The following is a 24,705-nucleotide window of genomic DNA, read 5'->3' as shown; positions in this document are numbered from 1 at the left end:
TCACAGAGTTTTTTATTACGTGATATCTCGGAGCAGGAGATTTTAGACACCATACGTAGTTTTAAACCAGGCAAGGTGCCTGGTCCGGATGGTATACCCATCGAGTTTTATGTTACGTTTTATGGAATTTTAAAAGAGGATTTTTATTCTCTTTTTACAGAAGTTTTTAATTCCAAAAGCCTCCCAGGGTCATGGCGGAAGGGTGATGTGTCTCTGTTGTACAAGAAAGGTGACAAGACAGATATCAGAAACTGGAGACCCATCACCCTTCTAAATGCCGATTACAAAATCATGGCCAAAATCTGCGCCAACAGACTGAAACAGATAATACATAAAATTATACACCAAAACCAAGTCTGTGGCGTCCCTGGGAGGGCGATTCACGATAACTTAAACCTTTTAAAGGACTGCGTCAGCGACACGAAGTCAAGGCATGGCAAAATGGCCATTTTATCCATAGACTTCGAAAAAGCCTTTGACAGAGTGTCGCATTTTTATCTTTTTAAGGTTTTAGAGAAGATGGGTATACCAGAAGGCTTTTTACTGTCTCTAAGAGCCTTTTATGAAAACTGCACGAGTAAGATTTTAGTGAACGGTTTTAAGACGCAGGATGTCCTTTTAAAATCCGGAGTGAAGCAGGGGTGTCCCTTGTCCCCACTACTTTTTATCTGTGCACTGGAGCCTCTTTTATGCGCATTACGGAAGGACAAGCAAGTTCGTGGCATCCCCCTACCGGGTGGGGGGGGTGTCGAGGCTAAAGTAGTGGGGTACATGGATGACGTTGCGGTGCTCTGCAGGGACACCCTCTCAATTCAGAAGACTTTAAAACAAATTCAGTATTTTTGCTGCTCCTCCGGTTTTAAAGTGAATTTTAATAAAAGCAGTATTTTAAACATTGGAGATATGCTTTTAACGGACATTCCTGTACCGGCTTCCGATACCGTGCAGATTTTAGGTGTCTCCTTTAATGAGTCCAACAACGGTTTTACCAGTTGGGACTTGGTGGCACAAAAAATAAACAAAAAGTTGTGTATGTGGAGCATGCGGCAGCTGACGCTGGAGGGGAAGGTTTTAATTACAAAAATGATCATTTTACCCATTTTATTATATTTAAGTATGGTGTTTCCCCCTCCAGACCGGCTGCTAAAGAAAATCACAAAGGCATGCTTCACATTTTTATGGAACTCCAAAATGGAAAAGCTCAGAAGAGAAATAGTTTTAAAACCCAAAGCCATGGGGGGGAAGGATTTCCCTGATTTTAGAGCTTTTCTTTTAACGAAATATTTTAGCATGTGTCTTAGCGCTGTTTTTAAGAATCACTACTGGTCGTATTTTATTCGTTTTAATACAGGTTATTTTATGAGAAGACATGGGTGGTTCTCCACGGTTTTAAATTCCCCCTATTCTTTTAACCTGGCGAGTGAATACAAGATTTTAGCCAAGATAGTGATTTTATATGATTTTAGCGGAAAGACGGTGCAATACCTTTTAAATAGTAAGAAAACTTATAAAGATATAAAGGAAAGTGGTTTTATGGCGCCTGCAGGGAATTTTAATGAAGAGAGAACAAAAGAAATATGGAAAATAGTTAACGACAACTCTCTTTTTAACCCACAGAAGGACCTTGCCTGGAGCTGTGTTCACGAGTGTCTTCCATGCCGGGCATTCCAGCATCGAAGAGGGCTGACCAACTCTGCCGCCTGCCCAAGACCTGGATGTCGTGAGGACGAAACAGTGCAACACATCATGTGGACCTGCTTTTTTTCTAAATTAATATGGACTAAAATAAGCCCTCTGATGACCAAAATCACCCGGATAAAAAGAATAAAGATGGAGACCGTGATATATGGATGCCTGGAATGCCCCACGCGGACCGAGAAGATAATGGCATGGAAGATCATTAACTGCGTGAAGACGGCTCTGTGGAAGGCCCGAAATATTTTACTGTTCAAACATGAGGTTTTATCAGTGCAGGACGTTTTAGCGATTTGTCTTAACGAATTATATGATTATTTTTTAATAGACAAGAAAAACTTTCCAATTTTATCTAGAAAATGGCTTTTAAGCGAGTGGAGTTCCATAATTTGATGCCACCAAGTGCCCATTTTATATGTATTTGTATCTGTATTTAAAGAGTTTTTTTAAGAGCATTTTACGTTTTAAAATGTTCACAGAAATGTTTCTTTTTGATGATGATTGTAAAACTCTTTGTGTAAAATAAAGTCACCCCAGCAATGGGGATGTTAACTTAAAAAAAAATCTGTTCTTATCAGTTTAATATCTGATACGTCCCCTATCTGGGGACCATATATTAAATGGATTTTTAGAACAGGGAGCTGGAAAAAGAGCTTGCTCTGTCCACTCCACGCATTGACCTGGTATTGCAGTACCTCCAGGACCGGTGCACCCCCTTTCCTACAACCGTTTCCAAAAGCAGAAAAACAAAACCGACGAGCAAGAGGTGCAGCGCAGCTGTGGCGGCTGCTGCTACCACCACCCAAACACTTTGATTGACACTCAGCCCATCTGCTCGCAACATTGTATCCACTGAGCAGCTGCGTCTGCCAGAGTGTGCACAGCATAGGTACAACTGGAAGCAAAACACACACACACCAGTTCATATGGCAGCCGCACTCTATAGTTCGTACCTACCGCTGCGCTAATAGCCAAGTTGGAAACATCGGGCAGGCACAGCGTATCCTGGCAGCCTGCCTCTGTATGCTCCACGTATTCGGGTCATGGGTGTATGTGCAGGGGGCCCGGAGCCCCAGGGGGCCCATAAAGTCTCTCTTCCCCACATTGTAAACCAATGCTATCAATGAAGCTTTATAGTTTGGGGGCCCAGTTCCAGACTTTGTACTGGGGCCCCGCAGCTTCAAGTTACACCTCCGGATCAGGATAATGCTAGGCCATTCCAACCAGCCTGTGTGTGTGACCTGCAGTCGCTGGTAGTCGAAAAGCGGCCGGCCCCGGATGCGCGCTTCACAGTGGACAGACAGCAGCGGACCCCCAATCACACAGGCCCAAGGCTTGCTATGTAGCACGGAATACCTCATTGGACTGCAGCACTCCACGCGGGCTGAGATACACGCTCCACGTGGGATGGGCAGTATTCGTCCATGAAGATCCAGGCCAACGTTTAGAGATGGAGCAACACTCGGGGAGCAAAGAACTCCAACGAACGGACGTCTACTTTACAAGGATGTATTGCTTTATTCAATGCATGGACACAGAAACAGTTCAACCGCTCGATTACAGACCGCAGTCAATACAGTAAAGAAAGAAATGTGTCTGTTTAATGTAAACTTGCATGGAGCTCGTTTGTCAGCCACTGACTGACTGAATGCTGAAACGTGGTCTGACGTTACATGCACCACCAGGGATAAGGCCTTGCCTATAAGCATTCCCCAGCTGGCAAAAACGGAACCTCCCTGCCTATTCCTCACCATGGAAGAACGGAACCTACCTTTTTTTAAAAAAAAGAAAGCCACAGCAGCAGCCAACTAGATTTTGGTAGGCCGCTGTCTCCCCCTTGTGTGCTGCATAAAAAATGCACTCCACTAAAAATAACAATGATCCACGAAATAGAGCGTATGGAGAGAATGAGGCTTCTAGATGAGCCGTCAGGCTATGATAAATTGTATCACACCTGGGCGATATGGATAGATGCCCGGAGCTCACCCCTATTTACCAAGTGGTTACAGACAGGGACATGTGAGTAACACGTTTAAACCACAATCGTAAAGAGAAACAACAATTCCGGAGCCCGCCCCCCCCCCCTCCTTTTTGTTTTATTTTCTCTTTCTCCCGTGTCATAGATACCTACCCTCCCTTACCACCCCCCCCCCCCTTACCCTCCCCTCATTCCCCTGTTTGTAGACCTTATAAAATATCACAGACAAACATGATATAGTTCAACTTGAAATTGATTTATTAAGTTTCATTGTCAAAGTTAATTTTACATTGCTTTGAGATAAGGCAAAAGTTTCCCCCCCTCCATGAAACCAATAAAACCTATATTGAATAAAATAAAAATGATGCAGTTACCGGTAGTTCCGCAGCTTCTTGGTGGAAATAAAGACCATCTCCCGTCTCCCAGCTGCAGCAGAGACTGACTGAAATGGCTGCCAAGCCCGGTATTAATGCTTCTAAATTGATGACATCACAATGGAGGGACATCAGCCTGCCATACACCTGGCTCATGACATCACAAAGGAGTGACATCGTCAGCCTTCCAAACACCTGGCTCAATTGCATACAGTATGTATGTATGTATGCATGTATGTGAGTGAGTCTATCTATCTATCTATCTATCTATCTTTATTAATTATGTAGAATATAGATATGGATTATTTCTAAATTACAGATTTTGTAGATATAGATTAAAGATAGATTTAAGATTGTATGTGTGTGTGTATATGTGTGTGTGTATGTATGTATGTATGTATATATATATATATAATGTATATATGTAAAAAAAATATAAAGTATGTATGTATGTATGTATGTATGGCGGGCGGGCAAAAAAGGCCTGCTGTATGTTTTTAAGTTCTTCGGATGACCATGCCGCTCTAATATTCTCCTTACTAGGGTCTACTAATGCTGGCCCAGGGGAAGGCAATAAAGCCCTATGGGGCCGAAGCCAATTTCCCTTATTTTAGGTAAAAAGTTTCCATCCGTCCCCACTGGAAATGCGGCCGGCCGAAGAGATCCCTCCAACCGACCGACCGACGCACCTTCAGAGACAAACTAGTGCTTGCTTCTAGTGTCATCGCCGGCTTAACCATCCTTTGTAGGGAGCTGACGAGTCCTGCAGCAGCAGCAGGCTCTGCAAGCCTAGGATGCGTGAGCACGGTGCAAGAGGAAGGACTGAGGGTGTGAGGCTGGGCGCGGTTGAGAAGGCGTGGGGCGGGGCTATGGAAAGTTTTACTAGCTCTCCCAGCTGCCTGGGTGCATTGTGGGTGCGCCCAGAGTGCTGGCTGAGCGTGTTGCCTCAAGCCTTGGAAGTGGAGTTGGGCGGACCGGGCTACAGGTGAAACCCGTTACGGGTTATCGCTTCTCGGCCTTTTGGCTAAGATCAAGTGTACCTGGTACAGGCGGTCTTAGTCAGGAGGTAACTCGGGTACCCCTCTCTTCTGCCTGGCGGGATCGCCCACTCCGGTGGGCTTCACCCGCCTGCTGCTATTGGGGAGAGGGATTAGTCCCAGGGTAAACGAGTCACGATCCCCAGGCCTCTTCTGGTCTCCGGGCCAGAGGAGGGCACCCACCTAGTTGGACATCACAAGAGCGGTCTTGTGATCACAACGATTTCTAAAATGGGCGAGGGCCCACACCACATACCGGCTTATGCGCGGATTAAGAACACGATACGTGTCTCTTTCTTGGACAGTGCGGACACACGTGGCTTGAAGTATGTGGTCGAGGACGTGCTTAAAGGGGCGTTTAACGTGCAGAAACGCGAAATACTAGCGATACAAGATTACCCCAAGCGTCGGATCTATGACGTGACCTTTACAGAAAATGGCATCTTTCGGGACTTGGTGGCAGCGATTCCCGAGAAAAAAGATCCGAGGCTTGAGGGTGTCTTGCTAGTCGAGCACGTCCTCGACATCACTAAACTCGTAGTGATTAAGATGTATTCTCCCTACATTGACGTGAAAGAGGTCGAGGACTTCCTACTACGTTATTTCAAATCTGTCAGATGTATGGGAAAGATAATGAACGAGTTTGGTATTTGGACCTCAAAATGGCGATTCCAGGCCACGTGTGTAAGTGACCCCAGTCGGCCCGGGGGAGTGATCTTACCGCACGCGCGTTTTAAATTGGGGAAAGTGAATGGCGACCTGTACTTTGCGGGAATGCCTGACTTCTGCAGGATTTGCTCACAATACGGTCACCAAAAAGAAAATTGCGCAAGTACATGCAAGAAATGTGGGGGCACAGACCATGAAACGAGTCAATGTAAGAAAGGAAAAGGGTGCTTTTTTTGCGGCGGTGTTGGTCACCTCTACACGTCTTGTCCCCACAGAGCACAGAAAGCGGAGCAGCAAGGGCGGCCCGGACCCGAGGAGCGGCCAGGGCAGCCAGAGAACCGAACAACACCCCCCCAGGGAGAGGAACCTGAGGAGATGGAGGTCTCCAGTGGACCCCCCAAGAAGGACGGTTTGGAGCAGCGGAGCATCAAGCGGAGGGTGAGTGATCGGCGGACAGGCTCTCCCTCCCGGGAAACCGGTGGAGGTAGTAGGGCCAAGGAAGCCGGTCCAGACCCTCCCAAGATGCCCGCTCAAGCGGTGCCTGAGGCGGAGGACCCGGGGGGCACGGCGGCAGCAGCAGCAAACAAAAGGAGGAAAGGCTCGGGCGGAAGGTTATACTCGGAGGTGGTGCAGGGGGGAACTCCGGAGATCCCGGCGGAGCCGGAGGACCCGGAGAAAGTACCCCCTGCGGTGTCATCGCAGAAGGCCCCTCCCCCTCCTCAGCAGGAGGGGGCGGGGGGAGCCACCTCCGAGAGCGGTGGATCAGGAACGAGCCGAGTACCCACCCCGACAGAAGGGGAAGAGATGGAGACGGGAGCTGGCCTGCTAGCCCCCCTGGAGATTCCGGAGGGAATACAGGCAATATGGGATCTCACGCAGATCCCTCTCTCGGGCACCGTAGGGGGTCCACTTAGTGAGGTAGGTTCCTCTCCAGCATCCCCGCTTACGATGGATTCGGATGTGGGGGGGTGCGAGAGTGCCAGCGAGGTCTTTGGCTTGCCCGGAGACTTCTAAGAGAAGACCCTCGTTATCACCTAGTCTCCAATGGCTGCTCTATCGGGACTCACTTTTAATGTCAGAAGCATCGAGAGCCACGTGAGGAGGGTCGCCCTCTTCAGCTATCTGACAATTTTCGCTGCCTCCGTTTTCTTCCTGCAGGAGTGCGGGATCCCGCATAGGGCCCAGTATAAAAAATACCAAGATGACTGGGTACATGGACCGTCGGTCTGGTCCGGCTCTAACGAGACCAGATCGGCGGGGGTCGCCATTCTTTTTAAAGGAAACGTTTTAATTGATACTATTAACGAAATTTTACCAGGCAGAATTTTATTGGTCAAGGCTTTTATTAATGGTATAAAATGGCAGTTTTTAAACTTTTACGGATCAGCAGATAAGAACGAACGTGCAGAAATGCTAGAGATTTTACCCCTTTTTATTAGCGATTCTGATCCTCTTATTTTAGCGGGGGATTTTAATTGCATTTTAAAGGGGGAACGCCGGCTTTCCAGATCAGTAAGTAGAAATTATGACAAGACCTCTGCTATACTAAGCAACGTGATTTTAGACGCCAAACTTACTGACGCTTTTAAAACATGCAACCCCAATGCATCAGAGGAAGCCGGCGTCACCTGGAGCAACAAGATCTGCAGCTCCAGGATAGATTTTATGTTCTGTTCTTATCAAGTACTGCCTTTTAGATGTGATTCTTTTACTAACGTGTTTTCTGATGACAAGCTTTTATATTTTAAAGTTGATACCGTTTTTAAGAGAAAAGCCGGTAAGAATGCCTGGAAAATTAACGTGTCCCTTTTAGAAGATCCGCAGATTTTATCTGATTTTATCACTTTTTATAGAAACTGCAGGCGAGTGAAAGATCCCAACACTCCCACCAGCCAGTGGTGGGAGAAGATGAAACAAAAATTCAAATCATTTTTTATCAAGGTTGGGATCGCCAAGGCCAAAGCAAAACGCACATTTTATTCTAATCTGAACACTCGCCTGCAGACCCTGTATAAGTTCCGTGAACATGATATAGAGGTGGACCACGAGATCATCGAGGTGAAGAAAGAGATCGCCCGGTGCCTGGAGCAGAGAGGAAAAGAGATCATATTCCGTTCGAAAGTGAAACATCTGGAGGAGAACGAGACCTGCTCCAGGTACTTCTTCAAGAAGATAAGAGACAAGCGGACAGTCCTCGATGATCTCGATGGCACCAAGGACATACAGGGTATTTTAAAGAAAGTGTATGAGTTTTATGCGGATCTTTTTAATACAAAAACTGTTGACAGTGATTTTATGAACGACTCGTTGAAGGAGATTACCGACGTTTTAGATCCTGGTTCTCGTGAGATTTTACTAAGGGACATCACAGAACAGGAGATTTTAGACACTATTAAAAGTTTTAAACCAGGTAAGGTGCCTGGGCCCGATGGTATACCCATAGAGTTTTATGTCACCTTTTTTGGTATTTTTAAGGATGACCTTTTCTCCCTTTTTACTGAGGTTTTTATGTCGAAAGCCCTCCCGGGGTCCTGGAAGAAGGGTGACGTGTCTCTTTTATACAAGAAAGGAGACAAAACTGATATCAAAAACTGGAGACCGATCACCCTTCTGAACAGTGACTACAAGATAATGGCCAAAATATGCGCAAATAGACTCAAGACCGTAATAAGCAAAGTTGTACACCCCAACCAGGTCTGTGGGGTGCCCGGGAGGAGCATATGGGAGAATCTTAACCTCTTAAAAGATTGTATTAGTGACACAAAGTCCAGGAACGGGAAAATGGCGGTTTTAACTATCGACTTTGAAAAAGCCTTTGACCGTGTGTCACATTTTTATCTTTTTAAGGTTTTAGAGAGAATGGGTATACCGGAAGGTTTTTTATTGTCTTTAAAAGCGTTTTACAACAACTGCACGAGTAGAATTTTAGTCAATGGTTTTAGGACACAGGAAGTGCTTTTAAACTCCGGGATGAAGCAGGGGTGTCCCTTGTCCCCACTACTTTTTATATGCGCATTAGAGCCTCTTTTATGCACCATACGGCGGGACAAGCAGATCCGTGGGATCCCCCTGCCCGGCGGGCGGGGGATCGAGGCCAAAGTAGTGGGGTACATGGACGATGTGACAATTCTTGGAAGGGACACCCTGTCGATCCAGAGAGCAACCAGACAAATAGAGTTTTATTGCTGCGCCTCGGGTTTTAAGGTAAATTTTAACAAAAGCAGTATTTTAAATATCGGGGACCTGCCATTGTCAGATGTCCCCATTCCTGTGTCCGACTCGGTGCAGATTTTAGGTGTCTCCTTCAACGAGGACAACAGAGGTCTTAACAGCTGGGACTTGGTGGCACAAAAGATAAACAAGAAAATATGTATGTGGAATATGAGAAGGTTGACCATGGAGGGGAGGGTTTTAATCATAAAAATGGTGATTTTACCGATTTTATTGTATTTAAGCCTAGTGTTCCCCCCTCCTGGTAGAGTTTTTAACAAAATCGTAAAAGCTGTTTTTACCTTCTTCTGGAGCTCCAAAATGGAAAAACTAAAAAGAGAAATAGTAATGAAGCCAAAAATAATGGGCGGTAAAGACTTCCCCGATCTGAAAGCCTTTTTATATATAAAGTATTTTAGCATGTGCCTAGGCGCACTTTTTAAAAACCACGCATGGTCTTACTTTTTACGCTACAACACAGGTTATTTTATGAGGCGGAACGGATGGTTCAAAACGGTTTTAAACTCCCCTTATTCTTTTAATCTGTCCAAAGACTATGCGATTTTAGAGAAAATTGTGGTTTTATACGATTTTACTGGAAAAAGTGCACAGGTTTTAATAAATTCTAAACTAATGATAAAGAGTTTTAAGGAAAGTGGTTTTTATGTTCAAGTCAGCAATTTTAATGAGCGCAAAACAAAAGAAACGTGGAGACTAGTTAATAATCATATTTTTAACCCACAGAAGGATCTGGCCTGGAGCTGCATACACGACTGTCTTCCATGCCGGGCATTCCAGCATCGTAGAGGACTGACCAACACCGCCGCATGCCCAAGACCCGGATGTACAGAAGAAGAGTCAACGCAGCACCTGATATGGACTTGCTTTTTAACAAAGAGGATATGGACTCAGTTTTTACCGTTGCTTAAGAAAATAACAAGACTAAAAAAACTAACACTGGAAGGAATACTATATGGATGTCTGGAATGCCCCACACGGACTGAGAGAATTATGGCATGGAAGATGGTCAACTCGGTGAAGGCAGCTCTGTGGAAGTCCAGAAACATTTTAGTTTTTAAGCACGAGGTTTTATCGGTTAAAGATATTTTATCCATTGCTCTTAACGAATTATATGAATATTATATTGTAGACAGGAAAAACTTTCCTATTTTATCGAGAAAATGGCTGATCGGGGAATGGAGCTCCATCATATAGTGCCACCAAGCGCCCTTTTTATGTGATTTTAATGTGGATTTTTAACAACATGTAAATATATGTAGACAAGTTTTAAAATGTTTTATATGGTATGTTTTAATATGTTGTACAATGTGTTTTAATGTACTATATGAGCATTTTTACTATGTCTGGAAATTTGTTGTTAAAATAAAAATACCCTTCGGGGTTTGTCAACTTAAAAAAAAAAAAAATCTGTTCTTATCAGTTTAATATCTGATACGTCCCCTATCTGGGGACCATATATTAAATGGATTTTTAGAACAGGGAGCTGGAAAAAGAGCTTGCTCTGTCCACTCCACGCATTGACCTGGTATTGCAGTACCTCCAGGACCGGTGCACCCCCTTTCCTACAACAGTTTCCAAAAGCAGAAAAACAAAACCGACGAGCAAGAGGTGCAGCGCAGCTGTGGCGGCTGCTGCTACCACCACCCAAGCACTTTGATTGACACTCAGTCCGTCTGCTCGCAACATTGTATCCACTGAGCAGCTGCGTCTGCCAGAGTGTGCACAGCACAGGTACAACTGGAAGCAAAACAACACACACACACACACACACACCAGTTCATATGGCAGCCGCACTCTATAGTTCGTACCTACCGCTGCGCTAATAGCCAAGTTGGAAACATCGGGCAGGCACAGCGTATCCTGGCAGCCTGCGTCTGTATGCTCCACGTATTCGGGTCATGGGTGTATGTGCAGGGGGCCCGGAGCCCCAGGGGGCCCATAAAGTCTCTCTTCCCCACATTGTAAACCAATGCTATCAATGAAGCTTTATAGTTTGGGGGCCCAGTTCCAGACTTTGTACTGGGGCCCCGCAGCTTCAAGTTACACCTCCAGATCAGGATAATGCTAGGCCATTCCAACCAGCCTGTGTGTGTGACCTGCAGTCGCTGGTAGTCGAAAAGCGGCCGGCCCCGGATGCGCGCTTCAGAGTGGACAGACAGCAGCGGACCCCCAATCACACAGGCCCAAGGCTTGCTATGTAGCACGGAATACCTCATTTGACTGCAGCACTCCACGCGGGCTGAGATATACGCTCCACGTGGGATGGGCAGTATTCGTCCATGAAGATCCAGGCCAACGTTTAGAGATGGAGCAACACTCGGGGAGCAAAGAACTCCAACGAACGGACGTCTACTTTACAAGGATGTATTGCTTTATTCAATGCATTGTCACAGAAACAGTTCAACCGCTCGATTACAGACCGCAGTCAATACAGTAAAGAAAGAAATGTGTCTGTTTAATGTAAACTTGCATGGAGCTCGTTTGTCAGCCACTGACTGAATGCTGCTGCTGCATGTCTAAAACGTGGTCTGACGTTACACGCACCACCAGGGATAAGGCCTTGCCTATAAGCATTCCCCAGCTGGCAAAAACGGAACCTCCCTGCCTATTCCTCACCATGGAAGAACGGAACCTACCTTTTTTTAAAAAAAAGAAAGCCACAGCAGCAGCCAACTCGATTTTGGTAGGCCGCTGTCTCCCCCTTGTGTGCTGCATAAAAAATGCACTCCACTAAAAATAACAATGATCCACGAAATAGAGCGTATGGAGAGAATGAGGCTTCTAGATGAGCCGTCAGGCTATGATAAATTGTATCACACCTGGGCGATATGGATAGATGCCCGGAGCTCACCCCTATTTACCAAGTGGTTACAGACAGGGACATGTGAGTAACACGTTTAAACCACAATCGTAAAGAGAAACAACAATTCCGGAGCCCACCCCCCCCCCTCCTTTTTGTTTTATTTTCTCTTTCTCCCGTGTCATAGATACCTACCCTCCCTTACCACTCCCCCCCCCTTACCCTCCCCTCATTCCCCTGTTTGTAGACCTTATAAAATATCACAGACAAACATGATATAGTTCAACTCGAAATTGATTTATTAAGTTTCATTGTCAAAGTTATTTTTACATTGCTTTGAGATAAGGCAAAAGTTTCCCCCCCTCCATGAAACCAATAAAACCTATATTGAATAAAATAAAAATGATGCAGTTACCGGTAGTTCCGCAGCTTCTTGGTGGAAATAAAGACCATCTCCCGTCTCCCAGCTGCAGCAGAGACTGACTGAAATGGCTGCCAAGCCCGGTATTAATGCTTCTAAATTGATGACATCACAATGGAGGGACATCAGCCTGCCATACACCTGGCTCATGACATCACAAAGGAGTGACATCGTCAGCCTTCCAAACACCTGGCTCAATTGCATACAGTATGTATGTATGTATGCATGTATGTGAGTGAGTCTATCTATCTATCTTTATTAATTATGTAGAATATAGATATGGATTATTTCTAAATTACAGATTTTGTAGATATAGATTAAAGATAGATTTTAGATTGTATGTGTGTGTGTATATGTGTGTATATGTGTGTATGTATGTATGTATGTATATATATATATATAATGTATATATGTAAAAAAAATATAAAGTATGTATGTATGTATGTATGGCGGGCGGGCAAAAAAGGCCTGCTGTATGTTTTTAAGTTCTTCGGATGACCATGCCGCTCTAATATTCTCCTTACTAGGGTCTACTAATGCTGGCCCAGGGGAAGGCAATAAAGCCCTATGGGGCCGAAGCCAATTTCCCTTATTTTAGGTAAAAAGTTTCCATCCGTCCCCACTGGAAATGCGGCCGGCCGAAGAGATCCCTCCAACCGACCGACCGACGCACCTTCAGAGACAAACTAGTGCTTGCTTCTAGTGTCATCGCCGGCTTAACCATCCTTTGTAGGGAGCTGACGAGTCCTGCAGCAGCAGCAGGCTCTGCAAGCCTAGGATGCGTGAGCACGGTGCAAGAGGAAGGACTGAGGGTGTGAGGCTGGGCGCGGTTGAGAAGGCGTGGGGCGGGGCTATGGAAAGTTTTACTAGCTCTCCCAGCTGCCTGGGTGCATTGTGGGTGCGCCCAGAGTGCTGGCTGAGCGTGTTGCCTCAAGCCTTGGAAGTGGAGTTGGGCGGAGCGGGCTACAGGTGAAACCCGTTACGGGTTATCGCTTCTCGGCCTTTTGGCTAAGTTCAAGTGCACTTGTGCAGGAGAGCTTAGCCGGAGGGTATCCCAGGTACCCCTCTCCTCGGCCTGGCGGGATCGCCCACTTCGGTGGGCTAAACCCGCCTGCTGCTATTGGGGAGAGGGCCTAGTCCTAGGGATAACGAGTTGCGATCCCCCTTGCCCGCTTGACCTTGTGTCAAGGTGTGGAAAAATTACAACAGCGGTGTTGTAAGACGCTATAACAGGAGTCATGGGTGCGGACCCAGACTCAATACCGGCATACGCCCGGATATTAAACACCATTCGAGTTATTTTTACCGATGAAGCGGCGGGTACACGTGGCCTGCGTTATGTGGTGGAGGACGTGCTCATGGGAGTATTCAATATACAAAAGCGAGAAATACTGGCAATACAGGACTACCCCAAGCGTAGGACTTATGATGTTACCTTTACCCAGAAAGGTATTTTCCATGATTTGATCAATGCTATTCCTACCAAACAAGATCCACGGCTTGAGGGTGTCCAGTTGGTGGAGCACGTCCTAGATGTGACCAAGCTCATAGTGATTAAGATGTATTCTCCCTATGCTGACCAGAAAGAAGTGGAAGCTTTCCTGAGTGGCTATTTTAAATCGGTCAAGTGTATGGGAAAGATTATGAATGAGCTTGGTATTTGGACATCTAAATGGAGATTTCAGGTCACGTGTATTAAAGACCCTGGGTGCCCAGGGGGTCTGAAATTACCGCCCGCTCGTTTTAAACTGGGTAACGTGAGTGGCGACCTCTATTTTGCGGGAATGCCAGCCTACTGCCGCAACTGTAGAAAATATGGCCATGAGAAAGACAGTTGCGGCGTCACCTGCAGGAATTGTGGTGGCTCAGAGCATGAGACCAACCAGTGTCCTATGGCAAAAAAATGCGATCTATGCGGCAGAGTTGGTCATCTTTCTTTTGAGTGTCGCCATAGGGCACGAAATACGGAGCAGCGAGGGCAGCCAAGGAAACCAGAAGACCAAACCGCACCCCCCCAAGGAGAGGAACCGGAGGATATGGATACCACCAGCAGACCCCCCCAAAACGAGGAAGGTAAAGCAAAAGAGCAGCGGCGTAGCAAGAGGAGGGCTGCAGAGCGGCCGATGGACTCCCAACCCCAGGAGCCTGGGTCAGAGGGGCGGCCAAATGAAGCCGGTCCTAACCCGCAGGAGACGCCGGCTGCGGAGGTACCCGAGGCAGAAGACCCCGGGGGAGACGCAGCGGCAACAAAAAGGCGGAAAGGCTCAAAGGCCACCCTGTACTCGGAGATGGTACGGGGGGGACCTAAGGAAGTAACTGCTGACGCAGGGAAACCGGACGGTCCCCCTAAGGTGCCATCCACCAGTGCCCCTCCCCCTCCCAGCCAGGTGGGGGACCCAAGGGCAACCTCCGAGGTGGTGGCCAGGAGCCAAGTACCCACCCCTGCAAAGGATAAACGAGAGCAGCAGGAGGCCGACTTGCCGACCCCCGGGGTTGAGACGCTACCCATGTCGTCCATCTGGGACTTATCAGACATTCCTGCCTCGGGTGCCCTGGGGGGTCAGCTGAGTGATGGGAGTTCCTCTCCAGCATCATCGTTGTTCACCGTGGATTCGGATGCGGGGGGGTATGAGAGCTCCAGCGGGGTCTCTGGTTTAGCCGGAGGGTGTGGGTTTTAAGTTGAACACCGCGGGTGTGTACACCACCATCCCTTCACACACTCAATGATGGCGGACCTTTCATGTCTCACTTTTAATGTAAGAAGCCTCGAGAGTAAAGTGAGACGGGCTGCCCTGTTTAACTACCTCACCATTTTTGCTGCTTCCGTTTTTTTCCTGCAGGAATGCGGCATCCCGCACAAATCCCAATATAAAAAGTATGAGAAGGATTGGGTACATGGGCCATCAGTCTGGTCTGGATCTAACGAGTCCAGATCAGCAGGGGTCGCCATTCTTTTTAAAGGGAACGTTTTTATTGAAAATTTTTATGAAATTTTTCCAGGCAGAATTTTATTGGTCAGAGCTTTTATCAACGGTATTAAATGTCAGTTTTTAAATTTTTATGGTTCTCCAGAAAAGAAGGTGAGAGCAGAAATGTTGGAGATTTTACCCCTTTTTATTAACGATTCTTATCCCCTTATTTTAGCTGGTGATTTTAATTGTGTTTTAAGGGGGGAACGCCGGTTCTCTAACTCCGTAAGCAGGAACTATGACAAAACCTCAAACATGCTGAAGAACATCGTAACAGATCACCTGCTTACGGATGTTTTTAAAACATGCAACCCGCTTTTACCTGAAGAGGCCGGCGTGACCTGGAGCAACACCACCTGCAGCTCCAGGATTGATTTTATCTTCTGCTCTCACCAGGTACAACCTTTTAGATCTGATGTTTTTAATAATACCTTCTCTGACCACAAGGTTTTATTTTTTAAAGCAAACCTTGGAGCAAGAAGGAGAACCAGAAATGCCTGGAAGATGAACGTGTCCCTTCTACAAGATCCGCAGGTTTTATCGGATTTTATTACCTTTTTTAAAGAGTGCAGACGGGTAAGAGATCCCAACATTCCCACCAGCCAGTGGTGGGAAAAAATGAAAATCAAGATTAAGGACTATTTTATCAGGGTTGGGATCTCCAAAGCCAAGGAGAAACGGGATTTTTATTCTGATTTAAACACCCGTCTGCAGACCCTGTACAAGATGAGAGAGCATGATATTGATGTGACGAAAGAAGTTTTAGATATAAAAAAAGATATCGCCAAATGCCTGGAGCAGAAGGGCACAGAAATTATTTTCCGTTCCCGAGTTAAACACCTTGAGGAGAACGAGACCTGCTCCAGGTATTTTTTTAAGAAAGTTACTGACAAAAAATGCGTTTTAAATAACCTTGATGGAGTCACAGACGTACAGGGTCTTTTAGGAAAGGTACATGGTTTTTATGCGGATCTTTTTAACACTAAAAGTGTGGATATAAGTTTTATGAAGGACTCATTAGAGGAGATTACTGATGTTTTAGATCCTGTCTCACAGAGTTTTTTATTACGTGATATCTCGGAGCAGGAGATTTTAGACACCATACGTAGTTTTAAACCAGGCAAGGTGCCTGGTCCGGATGGTATACCCATCGAGTTTTATGTTACATTTTATGGAATTTTAAAAGAGGATTTTTATTCTCTTTTTACAGAAGTTTTTAATTCCAAAAGCCTCCCAGGGTCCTGGCGGAAGGGTGATGTGTCTCTGTTGTACAAGAAAGGTGACAAAACAGATATCAGAAATTGGAGACCCATCACCCTTCTAAATGCCGATTACAAAATCATGGCCAAAATATGCGCCAACAGACTGAAACAGATAGTACATAAAATTATACACCAAAACCAAGTCTGTGGCGTCCCTGGGAGGGCGATTCACGATAACTTAAACCTTTTAAAGGACTGCATCAGCGACACGAAGTCAAGGCATGGCAAAATGGCCATTTTATCCATAGACTTCGAAAAGGCCTTTGACAGAGTGTCGCATTTTTATCTTTTTAAGGTTTTAGAGAAGATGGGTATACCGGAAGGCTTTTTACTGTCTCTAAGAGCCTTTTACGATAACTGCACGAGTAAGATTTTAGTGAACGGTTTTAAGACGCAGGATGTCCTTTTAAAATCCGGAGTGAAGCAGGGGTGTCCCTTGTCCCCACTACTTTTTATCTGTGCACTGGAGCCTCTTTTATGCGCATTACGGAAGGACAAGCAAGTTCGTGGCATCCCCCTACCGGGTGGGGGGGGTGTCGAGGCTAAAGTAGTGGGGTACATGGATGACGTTGCGGTGCTCTGCAGGGACACCCTCTCAATTCAGAAGACTTTAAAACAAATTCAGTATTTTTGCTGCTCCTCCGGTTTTAAAGTGAATTTTAATAAAAGCAGTATTTTAAACATTGGGGACATGCTTTTAACGGACATTCCTGTACCGGCTTCCGATACCGTGCAGATTTTAGGTGTCTCCTTTAATGAGTCCAACAACGGTTTTACCAGTTGGGACTTGGTGGCACAAAAAATAAACAAAAAGTTGTGTATGTGGAGCATGCGGCAGCTGACGCTGGAGGGGAAGGTTTTAATAACGAAGATGATTATTTTACCCATTTTATTATATTTAAGTATGGTGTTTCCCCCTCCAGACCGGCTGCTAAAGAAAATCACAAAGGCATGCTTCACATTTTTATGGAACTCCAAAATGGAAAAGCTCAGAAGAGAGATAGTTTTAAAACCCAAAGCCATGGGGGGGAAGGATTTCCCTGATTTTAGAGCTTTTCTTTTAACGAAATATTTTAGCATGTGTCTTAGCGCTGTTTTTAAAAATCACTACTGGTCGTATTTTATTCGTTTTAATGCAGGTTATTTTATGAGAAGACACGGGTGGTTCTCCACGGTTTTAAGTTCCCCCTACACTTTTAACCTGTCAAGTGAATACAAGATTTTAGCCAAGATAGTGATTTTATATGATTTTAGTGGTAAGACGGTGCAATACCTTTTAAATAGTAAGAAAACTTATAAAGACATCAAGGAAAGTGGTTTTATGGCGCCTGCAGGGAATTTTAATGAAGAGAGAACAAAAGAAATATGGACAATAGTTAACGACAACTCTCTTTTTAACCCACAGAAGGACCTTGCCTGGAGCTGTGTTCACGAGTGTCTTCCATGCCGGGCATTCCAGCATCGAAGAGGGCTGACCAACTCTGCCGCCTGCCCAAGACCTGGATGTCGTGAGGACGAAACAGTGCAACACATCATGTGGACCTGCTATTTTTCTAAACTAATATGGACTAAAATAAGCCCTCTGATAACCAAAATCACCCGGATAAAAAGAATAAAGATGGAGACCGTGATATATGGATGCCTGGAATGCCCCACGAGGACCGAGAAGATAATGGCATGGAAGATCATTAACTGCGTGAAGACGGCTCTGTGGAAGGCCCAAAATATTTTACTGTTCAAACATGAGGTTTTATCAGTGCAGGACGTTTTAGCTATTTGTCTTAGCGAATTATATGATTATTTTTTAATAGACAAGAAAAACTTTCCAATTTTATCTAGAAAATGGCTTTTAAGCGAGTGGAATTCCATAATTTGATGCCACCAAGTGCCCATTTTATATGTATTTGTATCTGTATTTAAAGAGTTTTTTTTTTAGAGCATTTTACGTTTTAAAATGTTCACAGAAATGTTTCTTTTTGATGATGATTGTAAAACTCTTTGTGTAAAATAAAGTCACCCCAGCAATGGGGATGTTAACTTAAAAAAAAAAATCTGTTCTTATCAGTTTAATATCTGATACGTCCCCTATCTGGGGACCATATATTAAATGGATTTTTAGAACAGGGAGCTGGAAAAAGAGCTTGCTCTGTCCACTCCGCGCATTGACCTGGTATTGCAGTACCTCCAGGACCGGTGCACCCCCTTTCCTACAGCAGTTTCCAAAAGCAGAAAAACAAAACTGACGAGCAAGAGGTGCAGCGCAGCTGTGGCTTCTTCTGCTGCTGCTAACGAACCAGCACTTTGACTGACACTCAGACCGTCTGCTGCCGTGGAGCTCGCAACATTGTATCCACTGTGCACAGCACAGGTACAACTGGAAGCAAAACAACACACACCAGTTCATATGCCAGCCGCACTCTATAGTTCGTACCTACCGCTGCGCTAATAGCCAAGTTGGAAACATCGGGCAGGCACAGCGTATCCTGGCATCCTGCATCTGTATGCTCCACGTATTCGGGTCATGGGTGTATGTGCAGGGGGTGCGGTCGCACCTGGGGCCCGGAGCCCTAGGGGGCCCATAAAGTCTCTCTTCCCCACATTGTAAACCAATGCTATCAATGAAGCTTTATAGTTTGAGGGCCCAGTCCCAGACTTTGTACTGGGGCCCCGCAGCTTCAAGTTACACCTCCGGATCAGGATAATGCTAGGCCATTCCAAGCAGCCTGTGTGAGTGACCTGCAGTCGCTGGTAGTCGAAAAGCGGCCGGCCCCGGATGTGTGCTTCAGAGTGGACAGACAGCAGTGGACCCCCAATCACACAGGCCCGAGGCTTGCTATGCGGCACGGAATACCTCATTTGACTGCAGCACTCCACGCGGGCTGAGATACACGCTCCACGTGGGATGGGCAGTATTCGTCCATGAAGATCCAGGCCAACGCTTACAGATGGAGCAACACCCGGGGAGCAAAGAACTCCAACGAACGGACGTCTACTTTAAAAGGATGTATTGCTTTATTCAATGCATGGACACAGAAACAGTTCAACAGCTCGATTACAGACCGCAGTCAATACAGTAAAGGAAGAAATGTGTCTGTTTAATGTAAACTTGCACGGAGCTCGTTTGTGAGCCACTGACTGAATGAATGCTGCTGCTGCCGCTGCTGCATGTCTGAAACGTGGTCTGACGTTACATGCACCAGCAGGGATAAGGCCTTGCCTATAAGCATTCCCCAGCTGGCAAAAACGGAACCTCCCTGCCTATTCCTCACCGTGGAAGAACGGAACCTACCTTTTTTTAAAAAAAAAAAGAAAGCCACAGCAGCAGCCAACTCGATTTTGGTAGGCCGCTGTCTCCCCCTTGTGTGCTGCATTAAAAATGCACTCCGCTAAAAATAACTGATCCACGAAATAGAGCGTAGGGAGAGAATGAGGCTTCTAGATGAGCCGTCAGGCTATGATAAATTGTATCACACCTGGGCGATATGGATAGATGCCCGGAGCTCACCCTTATTTACTAGGTGGTTACAGACAGGGACATGTGAGTAACACGTTTAAACCACAATCGTAAAGAGAAACAGCAATCCCGGAGCGCCCCCCCTCCCCCTTTTTGTTTTATTTTCTCTTTCTCCCGTGTCATAGATACCTACCCTCCCTTACCGCTCCCCCCCCCCTTCCCCTGTTTGTAGACCTTATAAAATATCACAGACAAACATTATATAGTTCAACTCGAAATTTATTTATTAAGTTTCATTGTCAAAGTTATTTTTACATTGCTTTGAGATAAGGCAAAAGTTTCCCCCCCTCCATGAAACCAATAAAACCTATATTGAATAAAATAAAAATGATGCAGTTACTGGTAGTTCTGCAGTTACCGGTAGTTCAGCAGTTGCCGGTAGTTCAGCAGTTGCCGGAAGTTCAGCAGTTGCCGGAAGTTCAGCAGTTGCCGGTAGTTTTGCAGTTGCCGGTAGTTTTGCAGTTGCCGGTAGTTTTGCAGTTGCCGGTAGTTCTGCAGTTGCCGGTAGTTCTGCAGTTGCCGGTAGTTCTGCAGCTTCTTGGTAGAGATAAAGACCATCTCCCGTCTCCCAGCTGCAGCAGAGACTGACTGAAATCGCTGCCAAGCCCGCTATTTATGCTTCTAAATTGATGACATCACAATGGAGTGACATCAGCCTGCCATACACCTGGCTCATGACATCACAAGGGAGTGACATCATCAGCATTCCAAACACCTGGCTCATTTGCATACAGTATGTATGTATGACATCACAAGGGAGTGACATCATCAGCATTCCAAATACCTGGCTCATTTGCATACAGTATGTATGCATGTATGTGTCTATCCTATCCTATCCTATCCTATCTAATCTATCTTTATTAATTACGTAGAATATAGATATGGATTATTTCTGAATTATAGATTTTGTAGATATAGATTAAAGATAGATTTACGATTGTGTGTGTGTGTGTGTGTGTGTGATAGAGATATATATATATATATATATATATATATATATATATGTAAAAAAAATATAAAATCTGTAGTTATGTATGTATGGCGGGAAAAAGAGGCCTGCTGTATGTTTTTAAGTTCTTCGGATAACCATGCCATTCTATTATTCTCCTTACTAGGGTCTACTAATGCCGGCCCAGGGAAAGGCAATAAGGCCCTATGGGGCCGAAGCCAATTTCCCTCATTTCAGGTAAAAAGTTTCCATCCGTCCACACTCGAAATGCGGCCGGCCGAAGAGATCCCTCCAACCGACCGGCCGACGCACCTTCAGAGACAAACTAGTGCTTGCTTCTAGTGTCATCGCCGGCTTAACCATCCTGGGTAGGGAGGTGACGAGTCCTGCAGCAGCAGCAGCAGGCTCTGCAAGCCTAGGATGCGTGAGCACGGTGCAAGAGGAAGGACTGAGGGGGGGGGGGGGGAGGGCGCGGTTGAGAAGGCGTGGGGCGGGGCTATGCAAAACTCTTTCATCTCCCTGGGTGCATTGTGGGTGCGCCCAGAGTGCCGGCTGAGCGTGTTGCCTCAAGCCTTGGAAGTGGAGTTGGGCGGGCCGGGCTGCAGGTGAAACCCATTTCGGGTTATCGCTTCTCGGCCTTTTGGCTAAGATCAAGTGTACCTAGTACAGGAGGTCTTAGCCGGAAGGTATCTCAGGCACCCCTCTCCTCGGCCTGGCGGGATCGCCCACTTCGGTGGGCTAAACCCGCCTGCTGCTATTGGGGAGAGGGACTAGGTCCTCGAGTAAACGAGTTGCGATCCCCCTAGCCCGCTTGGCCTTGTGCCAAGTTGAGGAATAACTTTACAACACCGGGTTGTAAAAGCGCTATTGGGAACCATGGGTGCGGACCCTGGTTCCATACCGGCATATGCACGGATTAAAAACACCTTACGAGTGGTTTTTAACAATGAAGCGGCGGATACACGTGGCCTGAAGTATGTGGTAGAGGACGTGCTCATGGGCGTTTTTAACATACAAAAGCGAGAAATACTGGCTATACAGGATTACCCCAAGCGAAGGACATATGATGTTACCTTTACGGAGAAAGGTATTTTCCATGATTTGATTGCAGCAATTCCTTCCAAAAAAGATCCACGGCTTGAGGGGGTCCAACTGATTGAGCACGTCCTGGATGTGACTAAACTCGTAGTGATTAAAATGTATTCTCCCTACGCGGATCTGAAAGAGGTTGAAGCGTTCCTGGCAGGCTACTTTAAATCAGTGAAGTGTATGGGAAAAATTATGAACGAGTTTGGCATTTGGACATCCAAATGGAGGTTCCAGGTCACGTGTATAAAAGACCCTGGTTGCCCAGGGGGTCTAAAATTTCCGCCCGCTCGTTTTAAACTGGGAAATGTGAGTGGCGACCTCTATTTTGCGGGAATGCCAGCCTTCTGCCGCAACTGTAAAAAATACGGCCATGAAAAAGACAGTTGCGGCGTGACCTGCAGGAATTGTGGTGGTTCAGAGCACGAGACGAACCAGTGCCCTATGGCAAAGAAATGTGATACATGCGGCAGAGTTGGTCATCTTTTTTTTGAGTGTCGCCATAGGGCACGGAACACGGAGCAGCAAGGGCAGCAAAGGAAACCAGCAGACCAAACCGCACCCCCCCAAGGAGAGGAACCGGAGGATATGGATACCACCAGCAGACCCCCCCAAAACGAGGAAGGTAAAGCCAAAGAGCAGCGGCGTACTAAGAGGAGGGCTGCAGATAGGCCGATGGACTCCCATCCCCAGAATCTGGGGCCAGAGGGGAGTCCAAATGAAGCCGGTCCCAGCCCGCAGGACACGCCGGCTGCGGGGGTACCCGAGGCAGAAGACCCCGGGGGAGATGCGGCGGCAATGAAAAGGCGGAAAGGCTCAAGGGCCACCCTGTACTCGGAGGTGGTACGGGGGGGACCTAAGGAAGTACCTGCTGGCGCAGCGAAACCCGACGGTCCCCCTAAGGTGCCATCCACCAGTGCCCCTCCCCCTCCCTGCCAGGTGGGGGACCCAAGGGCAACCTCCGAGGAAGTGGCCACGAGCCGAGTACCCACCCCTGCAGAGGGGAAACATGAACAACAAGAAGCCGACTTGCAGACCCCTGGGGGGGACACGCTACCCATGGCATCCATCTGGGATTTGTCGGACATTCCTGCCTCGGGTGTCCTGGGGGGTCAGCTAAGTGATGGGAGTTCCTCTCCAGCATCATCTTTGTTCACTGTGGATTCGGATGCGGGGGGGTATGAGAGCTCCAGCGGGGTCTCTGGTTTAGCCGGAGAGTGTGGTTTTTAAGTTGAGCACCGTGGAAGGATATGTCACCATCCTTAAACCCACTCTATGATGGCGGACCTTTCATGTCTCACTTTTAACGTAAGAAGCCTCGAGAGCAAAGTGAGACGGGCTGCCCTGTTCAACTATCTAACCATTTTCGCTGCTTCCGTGTTCTTCCTGCAGGAATGCGGCATCCCGCACAAATCCCAATATAAGAAATACGAAAAAGATTGGGTGCACGGTCCATCAGTCTGGTCTGGATCTAACGAGTCCAGATCAGCAGGGGTCGCCATTCTTTTTAAAGGGAACGTTTTTATTGAAAATTTTTATGAAATTTTACCAGGCAGAATTTTATTGGTCAGAGTTTTATTAAATGGTATTAGATGGCAGTTTTTAAATTTTTATGGTTCTCCAGAAAAGAAGGTGAGAGCAGAAATGTTGGAGATTTTACCCCTTTTTATTAACAGTTCTTATCCCTTAGTTTTAGCTGGAGATTTTAATTGTGTTTTAAGGGGGGAACGCCGGTTCTCTAACTCCGTAAGCAGGAACTATGACAAAACTGCCAACATGCTCAAAAACATCGTATCAGATCACCTGCTTACGGATGTTTTTAAAAAATGCAACCCGCTTTTACCAGAAGAGGCCGGCGTGACCTGGAGCAACACCACCTGCAGCTCCAGGATTGATTTTATCTTCTGCTCTCACCAGGTACAACCTTTTAGATCTGATGTTTTTACCAACACATTCTCTGACCACAAGGTTTTATTTTTTAAAGCAAACCTTGCCGAGAGAAGGAGAACCAGTAGTGCCTGGAAGATGAACGTGTCCCTTCTACAAGATCCGCAGGTTTTATCGGATTTTATTACCTTTTTTAAAGAGTGCAGACGGGCAAGAGATCCCAACATTCCCACCAGCCAGTGGTGGGAAAAGATGAAGATTAAGATTAAGGATTATTTTATCAGGGTTGGGATCTCCAAAGCCAAAGAGAAACGGGCCTTTTATTCTGATTTAAACACCCGTCTGCAGACCCTGTACAAAATGAGAGAGCATGACATTGATGTGACTCGAGAGATTTTAGATGTAAAGAAAGAGATTGCCAAATGCCTGGAGCAGAGAGGTAAAGAAATTATATTTCGCTCTAGAGTTAAACACCTTGAAGAAAACGAGACCTGCTCCAGGTATTTTTTTAAGAAAATCACCGATAAAAAATGTGTTTTAAATGAACTGGATGGAGTCACAGACGTACAGGGTCTTTTAGGAAAGGTACATGGTTTTTATGCGGATCTTTTTAGCACCAAGAGTGTGGATGTAAGTTTTATGAAGGACTCATTAGAGGAGATTACTGATGTTTTAGATCCTGTCTCACAGAGTTTTTTATTACGTGATATCTCGGAGCAGGAGATTTTAGACACCATACGTAGTTTTAAACCAGGCAAGGTGCCTGGTCCGGATGGTATACCCATCGAGTTTTATGTTACATTTTATGGAATTTTAAAAGAGGATTTTTATTC

General features: G+C 46.1%; 1 non-coding gene and 2 pseudogenes across 1 annotated transcript; all 3 read left to right on the top strand.

Moving 5' to 3' along the window:
- Window positions 1-2,200: 2,200 nt before the first annotated feature.
- On the top strand, window positions 2,201-2,412 carry LOC136574033 (U2 spliceosomal RNA; annotated as a pseudogene).
- Window positions 2,413-10,352: 7,940 nt separating this feature from the next.
- On the top strand, window positions 10,353-10,543 carry LOC136573845 (U2 spliceosomal RNA). The gene has a single exon (XR_010786063.1). It is a non-coding gene; the product is annotated as a U2 spliceosomal RNA (small nuclear RNA).
- A 7,926-nt stretch (window positions 10,544-18,469) lies between these two features.
- Window positions 18,470-18,640, top strand: LOC136574061 (U2 spliceosomal RNA; annotated as a pseudogene).
- The last annotated feature ends 6,065 nt before the right edge of the window (window positions 18,641-24,705 follow it).

The sequence above is a fragment of the Eleutherodactylus coqui genome, chromosome 7 (assembly GCF_035609145.1).
Source record: "Eleutherodactylus coqui strain aEleCoq1 chromosome 7, aEleCoq1.hap1, whole genome shotgun sequence".
Taxonomy (NCBI): domain Eukaryota; kingdom Metazoa; phylum Chordata; class Amphibia; order Anura; family Eleutherodactylidae; genus Eleutherodactylus; species Eleutherodactylus coqui.
This window is presented reverse-complemented; position numbering and strand designations above follow the sequence as displayed.